The following is a 10,460-nucleotide window of genomic DNA, read 5'->3' as shown; positions in this document are numbered from 1 at the left end:
CAAACATTATTAAAAAAAAAATCATTAAATATTTTTCATTATTATAATTTTTTAACATTATTATAAAAAAAAAATTCAACATTATTATCAATTTTGAACATTATTATAAATTTATATTATATAAATAAATTAAAATAATAAATTAAATAAATTAAATAAATAAATTTAACATATAAATATACATCAACTAAGTTTAGGGATAGAGAATAATGAGTGTTGATTGGAAAGAAAAAGGGCTAAAATATGGAATATGGTTGGAGATATCTAAAATATTCTTGTACCAATTAGATTTACAACATTTATGAAAAAATTTCAATAAATCCTATCACAATATGAATCTAAGAGACATGAAAATAGAAAATCAACCATCAGTCTAAAAAAACATAAAATGCTTACAAGATCAAACAATATTAAGAGGGTGAGATTTGAACAATGACCACCCTAGACGAGGCATCAGTCAGTCAATCCTTTTTTGTAATGAAATAGAAATTCATAATGCAATATCTAAAAGCATATCCCTAAGAAAGGAGGCCATGATGCTGGAAGATAAGATGAAGACCAACTGTTCCCTCCTCGGCTTTGGAGGTTGAAGAAAGAAGAGCTTCCCACCACCACCACCCCTTTGTAAGGTGATGTTTCTTTACCATGCAAGACCTTCTGGAACATCTGGGATTGGCAATATGTGGTTTTGTGCAAGCAAAACCAATCGAATTCCTCTTCTTATCAGACTTCACCATGCTGCAAGTATTAGAAATCCAACCAGATGGTGCAATCTCCCATGGAGATGCCCTGTTTTGTAACAATACTTGAAATGCATCTTTTAGCCTAAACAATTTGTATTTTGCAAAAGTTTGAAGGCAAACAGATATACATTGACATTTGGATAATAGATACATAACATGTCTTTTTTCTGAAGAAACAGGATGAAAGGGTGATATAAATGTAATATATGTACTTGATCTTACTAGACCAACTTCATAGATGAGAACATCATCTCAGCAGGTCTGAAGAGTTAAAAGATTCAATGTATGAACAGATTAACACCTCCCTCTCTACTTTTTATTAGGATGAAAGGGGGTTGCCTGAATTTCCGTTCAATTTCTTAAAATAATCAATCTTGACTTGAGGAGTGCAACTATTTATTTAGAATAAACAGACTAAGCTCAGAAAGTTGCTTAATTTGCTCAAAGAAGAGACTCCATTAGAGCCAATTCTCATACAAGAGGTGTCAGAAATAAGCATCAATCATCTTTGCCTATAAAGTGTATATATATATATGATCTTCTCTTACATACTCTTCAGTTCAGGTCTCCATGATTATCAGCATGGTTTGTCTCAGGAGAACGAAAGTTTTTAAATTAACATCATCAGAGATCCAACCCAAGAAGATCTTTAAAGAAAAAACTAAACCATAATGAAAACGAAAACAATTCAAGTCAGTTAGATTGACAAATTAAAAACTAAGCAGGGTTCTTTCTAATTTATTCTAATTGATAGAGATGGATCAGAAGATTCCTGGCTTGGATTTCTCAAAAATAAATGAGAACAGCGCTCGATAATTTCAGTTTCGATCATCTGGGGAAAAATTCATCACATCCATCAAAGAAATCGGAACAAATATATACCTTGAATTAGGCGGATCACAATGAAAATATGAATTATCGGTTGAATAAGAAGACTTAGTAGAGACTAAATGGAAGATGCCATGAAGTCCGAAGATGGTTTCATATATATACTGGTGCGTGGAGAACTGACCTAATTCTGTGAAGATAGAAAGAGGCTTTTATGGTTTATAAGTTATTGGGCCTTTATTTATTATTGAGAATATAATGGGCCTTTACGTTAGTTCAGCGGACAACATTACAATGTGATGAATTAAGGCCCAATAACTTAAAAACTAAGAACAACGTCCACTGCCTGCAACAAGGCCGGAGCTTTGCCGACAAAATCTCGAATTCGATTTCTTCGCAATTTTCAAAATATTTTTTCAAAAATTCTTTTCCTTATTCTTTTACACAAAATTAAATTATATCTTTAACTATAAAATTTTGAAAATAAAAAGTAGGACGTCAAAAGAAATGCTATATACTTTAATAGTCCCAAGGTTCCCGAGAATACAGTATTATAGTCATCATCAATGAATCATTTGTTCTATAGTATATGAATTAAAAAAATATATATATTTTTCAAATATCATCTGCATATAAAAAAAATCAACAACACAATTACAAATAATAAGATATGAAAGAAAATGATAAATAAAAAGGAAAAACATTTAAGAATTAAATTATTTCTGTAATAAGGAAACTAAAAAAAAAGGCATTCACAAACCAACATGAGTAAAAGAAATGCTACATTGAATAGCCTCTAAGTTCTTACAACTAATGGTAAATCTGAGAATATATTCATATAGTCCTTACTCCTTATCAATGAATTATTTATTCTATGATGTATTAAATATATATATATATATATATATATATATTAAATATCATCTATATATAAGAAATCACCAACACAATTACAAATAATAAAACAGGGAAAAAAAATGAAAAGAATGGAGAATTTATTAAATAATCAAATTATTTCTTTAGTAAGAAAATTAGAAAGAAAAAAAATGCACAATGCACACACAAAAATATATTTATATAGTACTCAATCGTTTTATTACACGAGTGTCGGTCGTGAATCATTTATCATAGAAGGATTATGGGTTATAATTTTAAGGAGATGATAATGTTTTTTTTTAGTAAAAATATTTATAAGTATTCATATATATATAAATAAAGTAAATAATAATAATTTAATAGAGGGTATTTTAATATTTTAGTTAATGAATGGATTGATTTGATACAAGTGATGTGATAATTGATTTTGTTGGATTATTTAGAAAACTCAAATCCGAACTAGGCCTATATGAATGTAAATATTTATTTTTTATACTTTCAAAATTTATAATAATTAAAAAATTCGAACATATTTTTAAAAAAAAATCTGAAATTATAAAGGGTGATTAAAAATAAATAATTAATTTGAAGATCGGAGCAATATCGAACAATTGTTTTTGAATTAATTAAAATTAAGACATTTTATAAATAAAATCAAATTAGTCAAAATAAATAAAATAAATAATTACAAACGACTAAGCTCCAATGATATTCTGTACCGACACTGTGTTGGGTTAAAAATCATTAAAAAAATGGTATTAACATGAAAAATGTCAATGACATCAAATAAAGTCAACAAGCAACACGACCGACACAAATAATATAAGCGATACTAATGACATAGAATGACATCGTGTTGAGAATTCCTAAAGAAAAAAAATGAAGGAAAAAAGTAAAGAAATAATGAATAAGGAACTTATTCTCTTTGTCACGTTGAAATATAAAATTTATGCATTTTGCCTCACATTGAAAATCTAAAAAAATTTAAACCTCACATTCAAATATAAATATAAATATATATATATATATATATATATATATATATATATATATATATATATATATATATATATATATATATATATATAATCATTTTTTCCCATTTTCTTTGAAATGGAGAACTTAAAAATATATTTTTAGCTTCTTAATTCTCTAATTAAAAAATTCTCAAGTGAGGCGGCCAATAATTATTTACAGATTTTTCATTTGGAGTTGGGATATTTTGGAACATCATTATTAGCAAAATCTCCAATTATTTAATTTTTGTAATAAATTTGTTAGGATAAGTTAGAATCATGTTTATGATTAGAGAAAGATTTTTTTAGAGAGGAAGAGAGAGTTTAAAAAACTTTTCCTACTAATTTTAAGTCTCCATTTTATTTGTAATAATAATATAAATGAGCTTTAATTTCTGTCTATTTAAGTTTCATATTTCCTGTAAATTATGTGGTTCTTTAATTTGATGCCTTGAATGATTTAAAAATTTCTTATTGGATTGTAATTTTATTTTATGAAATTAAAAAAAAAACTATGATAACACTCTATAGTCATTCTCCCGCTTAAACTCCTCCTATTGGATTGTATTTCATCAATTTATTATAAATAAAATTTGCCTAAATTTAATTTCAAATAAAAAAAATTAGATCGTCGTTCTCAAACTCTTGCTTAAGAACGACGATAAAAAAATATAAAAAAAAAAAGTTTCAATTGGTGTTAGAGAAAAACATAAGAAAATATATCTTTGATAAAACCTAATTTTTGTTATTTTACATAACTTCTTGTAGAGTCAACTGAAATTCATTATAACGACAACTGATCTAAAACTTTTACACAACCTAGATGACTTGTGTATCTATAATTTTGTTTAAAACATATTTTAGTCAATTATAACTCTATGCAGGTCAAATGGAGCCAATACAGTAAGAGCCAAGACAGTAAGGTTCCTATATTAGGATTTTTTTTCTTGATATTCTCTATCATATCTTGGTAGATTTGTTGATATTGAATTGAATACTAATTCAAATTGGCTGATTATTTTACAAAGCATGAACTACCCATATATCTACCAATTTGATGTGTATATCTCTAATTGATTTTGTATAGAAGTAGGACTTAAGATGATCACACAGTGAGTTCGAAATTCTGATAACTAAAAAAAGTATTTTGTGAAATATTCTCGTAAAATACATACTAATTTGAATAATTCTCCAAATGGCTTGATTCTTTGACAGGAATTCAATTCATCCATTTATCTACAAATTTCACATTGAGATCATTTTCCCAATTCGGCTTCTAAACTATTCATAATCACGATAAAAGAAAACATATGAAACTGCCTAAAATTGAAATCTAAATATCTTAAAATGTTTTTGAATTCATTTTCAATCTAAAACATCTCTAACATTTTAAGCAGTTTGAATAATTTGTATTATTCTTATATTGATGTGTCCAAACTTGATAAAAGTTTCTTCAAATAAAATGCAATAAAAAGTGGTCCCGTCTAAACTAGCAACTTCCGTTCATTTGGACGGCATGCGAGCCACATCGTCGAGTCCCTTTCCCACACGTAACTAAGCACTGAATTAAAAAAAAATTTCTCAAAAACAAAGACAAAAGCTAAAAAGATAAAAGGCTAAAACACAAAAAAAAATGCTATACTACTCAAACGTAAAAGAAAAGAAACATAATGGGAGGATACCAAACCTAAAATCACAACCTCATATGTGTACAAACTGAACATGGCTTCTAATAAACCCACCAAATAATCATTTGGTGAATCACGTACTTGCATCGTGACACACATTTGTACACGAATATGATTCTTCACTTTTCTTTGGCACGTATATCCCTCATTTGAGCTAAAATGAGAAATTAATTTCAAAAGAATGTTAGGCCCTGGTTAGACTGAATTCATGACGTCTACCAAATCTTTTATGCCTCTCTTTATTAATTTTTAAAGTCTCACGAGATATGTATAAAACAACGATTTCAAAACTCGAGAAAATACGTGAGCAAACCTTTTATGTTCACCATTATCATTATAAAAACATGAGACGATTTTAAAACGAGAATTCTAATTCCGAGAAAATCCATGAACAAAAAAGGGATCTCCTTCCCACTTTCACAATTTTTTGGAATACTAGACCAACATTTTGTTGAGGTGTTTCTTGCTATTGCGGACGAATTTTAAATTCCGGGTAAACGGGTCAGGGTTTTCTGTTATGAAAATGGGTTAGAGTATAAATAATTTTTTTTGGTATTTTTCTCATAACACGGTAAGGTTGAGAGAGAGTGAACAGATCTAGGGTTTTCTAGTTTCCTTCTTATTCTTTGGTTGATCCAAAGAGAAAGATTGGGGGAGCTTTTGATTGTGGTGTATTCCAATCATTCCTAGTATAATCACTTCTTTTATTTGAGAGCAGGACATGTTTTATTTCTAAGAAGATCTATAATTTTGCTGTTGCAAAACCCAATAGTGGTATCAGAGTAGTATTGATTGGTTATCTGTTTTAACATTGAAGTAGAGTGCTCTACTAGTTAGCCGACAAAATTCAAAGAAGAGATCAATTGGTTTCTTTGTTGGGGGTTTTTGTCATTTCTTAAGGCAATAATAATAGGGAAATCTAGACCTGATATGGTGAGTCTAAATAGTACAAACTACAGGCAATGGAAACTGATGATTATTGATCTATTAGTTTCAGATGATTTGAATGAAGCAATTGAAAATGAAGGTGTTAGACTTGAGAGTACAAAAGAAGCTGATTGGAAAAAGACAGATATAAAGGCATGTAGATTTATTCATTCTTGGGATGGTGTAAATGGTGTGCATCATGTTGAGAATGAAACTACGGTGTATGGTGTGTAGAGAAAACTTGAAGCTCTCTACGCTGGGAGGTCAGCATGGAATAAAGTAGCACTGGTACGAAAGCTGGTGAATCTGAAGTACATTGATAATAAATCAATTGATGAGCACTTGAATGAATTTTAAAATATTTTGAATCAGCTGAGTAGTATGAAGATAAACTTTGATGATGAAGTGAAAATACTTTTAGTCCTTGAATCTTTTCTTACAAGTTGGTAGACACTTATTATTACTCTCAGCAACTCAACACTAAATGGTAAAGTTAACATGACATTTATCACCAATTCCTTACTTGATGAGGAGAATCGAAAGGGGGATGAACTCTCTAAGTCTGATATGTTGGTGACTGATAGAGGAAGATCAAAGGATAATAGAAGTGGTTCGAGTAAGGGAAAGTCTAGAAGCAAGTCTAGAGCTCCAAAGAAGGATGGTGCTTGCCATTAATGTGACAAAATGGGTCATTGGAAAAACGAGTGCTAGAAATTTAAAAATGATAAAGAAAAGGGTATAGTGAAGCCCAAAGAAAATAAAGATCAAAGTGCAAATACATCTGCTTATACTTCAAATGGTGAACTAACATATGCTTATAATTGTCAAGACTCTTATCTTAGTACATCTTCAAATGAAACAGCATGGATTGTTGACACATGTGCCTCATTCCATATTAGTCCACACAAAGGTTACTTCCAGTCCTACAAAGCTGGTGATTATGTTGATGTTCGCATGGGTAACAGTGGTGTGTCCAAGATAGTTGTCTTGGTGATGTTAGAATCGAGACAAACATGGACTGAATTTGATTTCAGCAAGTAAGCTCGATGATGGAGGCTACCATAATGTTTTCAGTGGTGGAGCATGAAAGCTAAGCAAGGGTTCATTGATTGTTACAAGAGGTAAGAAATGGTGTTCCTTATACAAGACAAATTTATAAAATGTCTATAATGCAACATATTATGTCGTGATAAAGTCATCCTCTAAGTTGTGGCACAAGAGACTAGGTCATATTAGTAAAAAGGGGCTGAATGTTTTGATCAAGAGGAATGAGGTGTAAAATCTCAAGGATGCTCATCTTGAAAATTGTGAGCATTGCTTGAAGGGTAAGCAGAATAGAGTCTCCTTCAGTAAGTCGAAAGTGGAACTGAAAAAGAATGTCCTTAAACTGGTCCATATAGATGTTTGTGGTCCTATGAAGATTAAATCCATATGTGGTGCTTCTTATTTTGTAACCTTCTTAGACGATGCATCTAGGAAGGTTTGAGCCTATGCTATAAAGTCCAAGGATGAGGTTACAACAAGGTTTAAGGTCTTTCACAAGCTGGTTAAAAGAGAGACATGAAGAAAACTGATGAGGATGCGTTCAAATAATGGGGGAGAGTACATAGTCTCATTTGATGATTATTGCAAAGAGTAGGGTATTCGACATGAACAAACTGTGCCCAAGACTCCACAACAAAATGGAGTGGAAGAGAGGAAGAACATAACAATGTTAGAACGGATGATGAGTATGCTCTCTCATTCCAAGTTGGTTAAGCATTATTGGGTTGAAGCCATGAGCACTATAGTGTATGTGATCAATTGTTCTCCTTCCAAGTCATTGAATAATAAGTGTGCATAAAACGTCTGGTCAAGTAAAGATGTTAATTATGACTATTTACGTGTTTTTGGTTGCAGAGCTTTTGTGCATGTTCCAAAAGATGAGAGGTCTAAGCTAAATGCAAAAACTAGGCAATGCATATTTTTGGGTTATGGTGATGAAAAGTGAGGATACAGGTGTTATGAAACAGTTGATAAGAAGGTTTTGAGAAGTCGAGATGTGGTATTCCTTGAAGATCAGACTATTGAGAATTTTAAAGATGGTGAAAAACTTGATGCATACATACGTGATCTTTCTGGTCTTGAGTTGTCTCATGATGTTGAGGAAACAAGGCCACATGTAGCTTCAGACTCAGATAGTGATGATGATGTTCCTCAGGGTCAAGCTATAGACCATGGAAATGATACAGAAACTAATCTTGGTGATAATTTTGAGGCTGATTTTGAAGTTCAACAAGAAGATGGAAATCAATATAATCAACAAACAAAGGTACTTAGGAGGTCTACTAGGGAGAAAATATCAAGTTTTAAGTACTCTGCTATAGAGTATGTCCTTCTAACTGATTGTTGGGAGCCTGTATGCTATAAGGAGGCTCTTGAAGAGGCACATAAGAAAGAATGGATAACTGCCATGGATGAAGAGATGAAGTCATTGCTAAAAAATAGTACATATGAACTAGTTGAAAGACCAAAGAATAGAAAAGTATTACAAAATAAATGTGTGTACAAGATCAAGAAAGAAGGTGATGATAGCAAGCCAAGATACAAGGCTAGGCTGGTTGTCAAAGGTTTTGGCTAGAGGCATGAAATCGATTATGATGAGATTTTCTCACTAGTAGTGAAGATGATTTCCATCCGGGTGGTGTTAGGTCTAGAACCTTGTATGGATCTTGAGGTTGAACATCTTGATGTCAAGACTGCATTTCTCCACGATGATTTGGATGAAGATGTTTATATGGAGCAACCTGAAGGTTACAATACGAAAGGTGATGAAAGCAAGGTGTGCAAACTTGTCAAAAGTCTGTACGATTTGAAGCAAGCACAAAGGCAGTGGTATCTTAAGTTTGAGTCATTCATGACCATCCATGGGTACATGAAGACGTCTACAAATCACTATGTTTTTGTGCAAAAGTTTATTTCTAATGATTTTATTATACTTCTCCTATATGTTGATGACATGTTGATTGTAGGGAGAGACAAGCTCAAAATTGCCAAGTTGAAAAAAGATTTGGCTAAGTCTTTTGAGATGAAAGACTTGGGTCAAGTAAGACAAATTCTTGGAATGCAGGTCATTCGTGATCTGGTGAAGAAAAGACTATGGATGTCTTAAGAGAGAGATATTGAGAAGATTCTAAAACGATTATGTATGGATAAGACAAAGCCAGTTTTTTGTCCATTGGTTACACACTTGAAAATAAACAAGACAATGTCTCCCAATGATGAAGAGGAAAGACAAGAAATATACAGTGTTCCATATGCTTCAACAATAGGCAATCTGATGTATGCAATAGTCTGTACAAGACCAGATATAGCTCATGCGGTTGAAGTAGTCAGTCGCTTCCTTTCAAATCCCGGCAAGACACATTGGGAAGCGGTTAAGTGGATAATGAGATATCTTCAAGGGACCTCCAAATACACTTTGTGTTATAGTACTGGAAACCCACATGTTGAAGGATTTTCTAATTCAGATATGAGTGGTGATATTGACACAATGAGATCAACTTTAGGGTATTTGTTTACCTTTGGAGGAGGAGTTGTATCATGGCAGTGTTGTCTACAAAAATGTGTTGCTTTGTCTACTATAGAAGCTGAATATATTTTCATTACTAAATATTGTAAGGAAATGAGATAGATGAAAGAATTGTTGAAAGAAAAAGGCATTGCACAAGACATGTTTGTGGTGTTTAGTGACTCATAAAGTGCTATACATGTGAGCAAGAATCCAAGTTTCCATTCACGTTCAAAACACATCCAAAGAAGGTACCATTGGATCCGTGAAATGCTCGAGAAGAAAGAGTTATACTTGGAGAAAGTGCATACAGATGAGAACAGGTCAGGTATGATGACAAAGGGCTTGTCAAGAGGCAAGCATGAGATATATTGTGCCAAAGTCGGAATTGTTCTGGCAGGAGCGTCACGATGATGAATGTTTATAACAACATTCTCCCATGGCTCAGAAGGGGGAGAATTGTTGAGGTGTTCCTTGTCATTGCATGCGTATTTTAAATTCTAGGTAAACGGGTCAGGGTTTTCTGTTATGAAAACGGGTTAGAGTATATATATTGTTTTTGATATTTTTCTCATAACATAGTAAGGTTGAGAGAGAGTGAACATATCTAAGATTTTCTGGTTTCTTCTTATTTTTTGGCTGATCTAGAGAGAAAGATTGAGAGAGTTTTTGATTATGGAGTATTCCAATCATTCCTAGTGTAATCACTTCTTTCATTTGAGAGTAGATCATGTTTGATTTCTAAGAAAATCTATAGTTTTACTGTTGCAAAACCCAACACATTTTCACTCAGTCTGATCTTTCCTAAAAAACAAACAAAAAATCTCATTTT

General features: G+C 31.6%; 4 non-coding genes across 4 annotated transcripts; all 4 read right to left on the bottom strand.

Annotated features, from left to right (window-relative positions):
* Positions 1 to 948: 948 nt before the first annotated feature.
* On the bottom strand, positions 949 to 1,084 carry LOC124923175. The gene has a single exon (XR_007098184.1). It is a non-coding gene; the product is annotated as a small nucleolar RNA snoR77 (small nucleolar RNA).
* A 76-nt stretch (positions 1,085 to 1,160) lies between these two features.
* On the bottom strand, positions 1,161 to 1,256 carry LOC124923144. The gene has a single exon (XR_007098157.1). It is a non-coding gene; the product is annotated as a small nucleolar RNA snoR1 (small nucleolar RNA).
* A 36-nt stretch (positions 1,257 to 1,292) lies between these two features.
* On the bottom strand, positions 1,293 to 1,375 carry LOC124923103. Its single transcript, XR_007098122.1, has one exon. It is a non-coding gene; the product is annotated as a small nucleolar RNA Z159/U59 (small nucleolar RNA).
* Positions 1,376 to 1,499: 124 nt separating this feature from the next.
* LOC124923070 lies at positions 1,500 to 1,600 on the bottom strand. The gene has a single exon (XR_007098092.1). It is a non-coding gene; the product is annotated as a small nucleolar RNA Z103 (small nucleolar RNA).
* Positions 1,601 to 10,460: the final 8,860 nt, after the last annotated feature.

The sequence above is a fragment of the Impatiens glandulifera genome, chromosome 1, assembly GCF_907164915.1.
Source record: "Impatiens glandulifera chromosome 1, dImpGla2.1, whole genome shotgun sequence".
Taxonomy (NCBI): Eukaryota; Viridiplantae; Streptophyta; class Magnoliopsida; order Ericales; family Balsaminaceae; genus Impatiens; species Impatiens glandulifera.
This window is presented reverse-complemented; position numbering and strand designations above follow the sequence as displayed.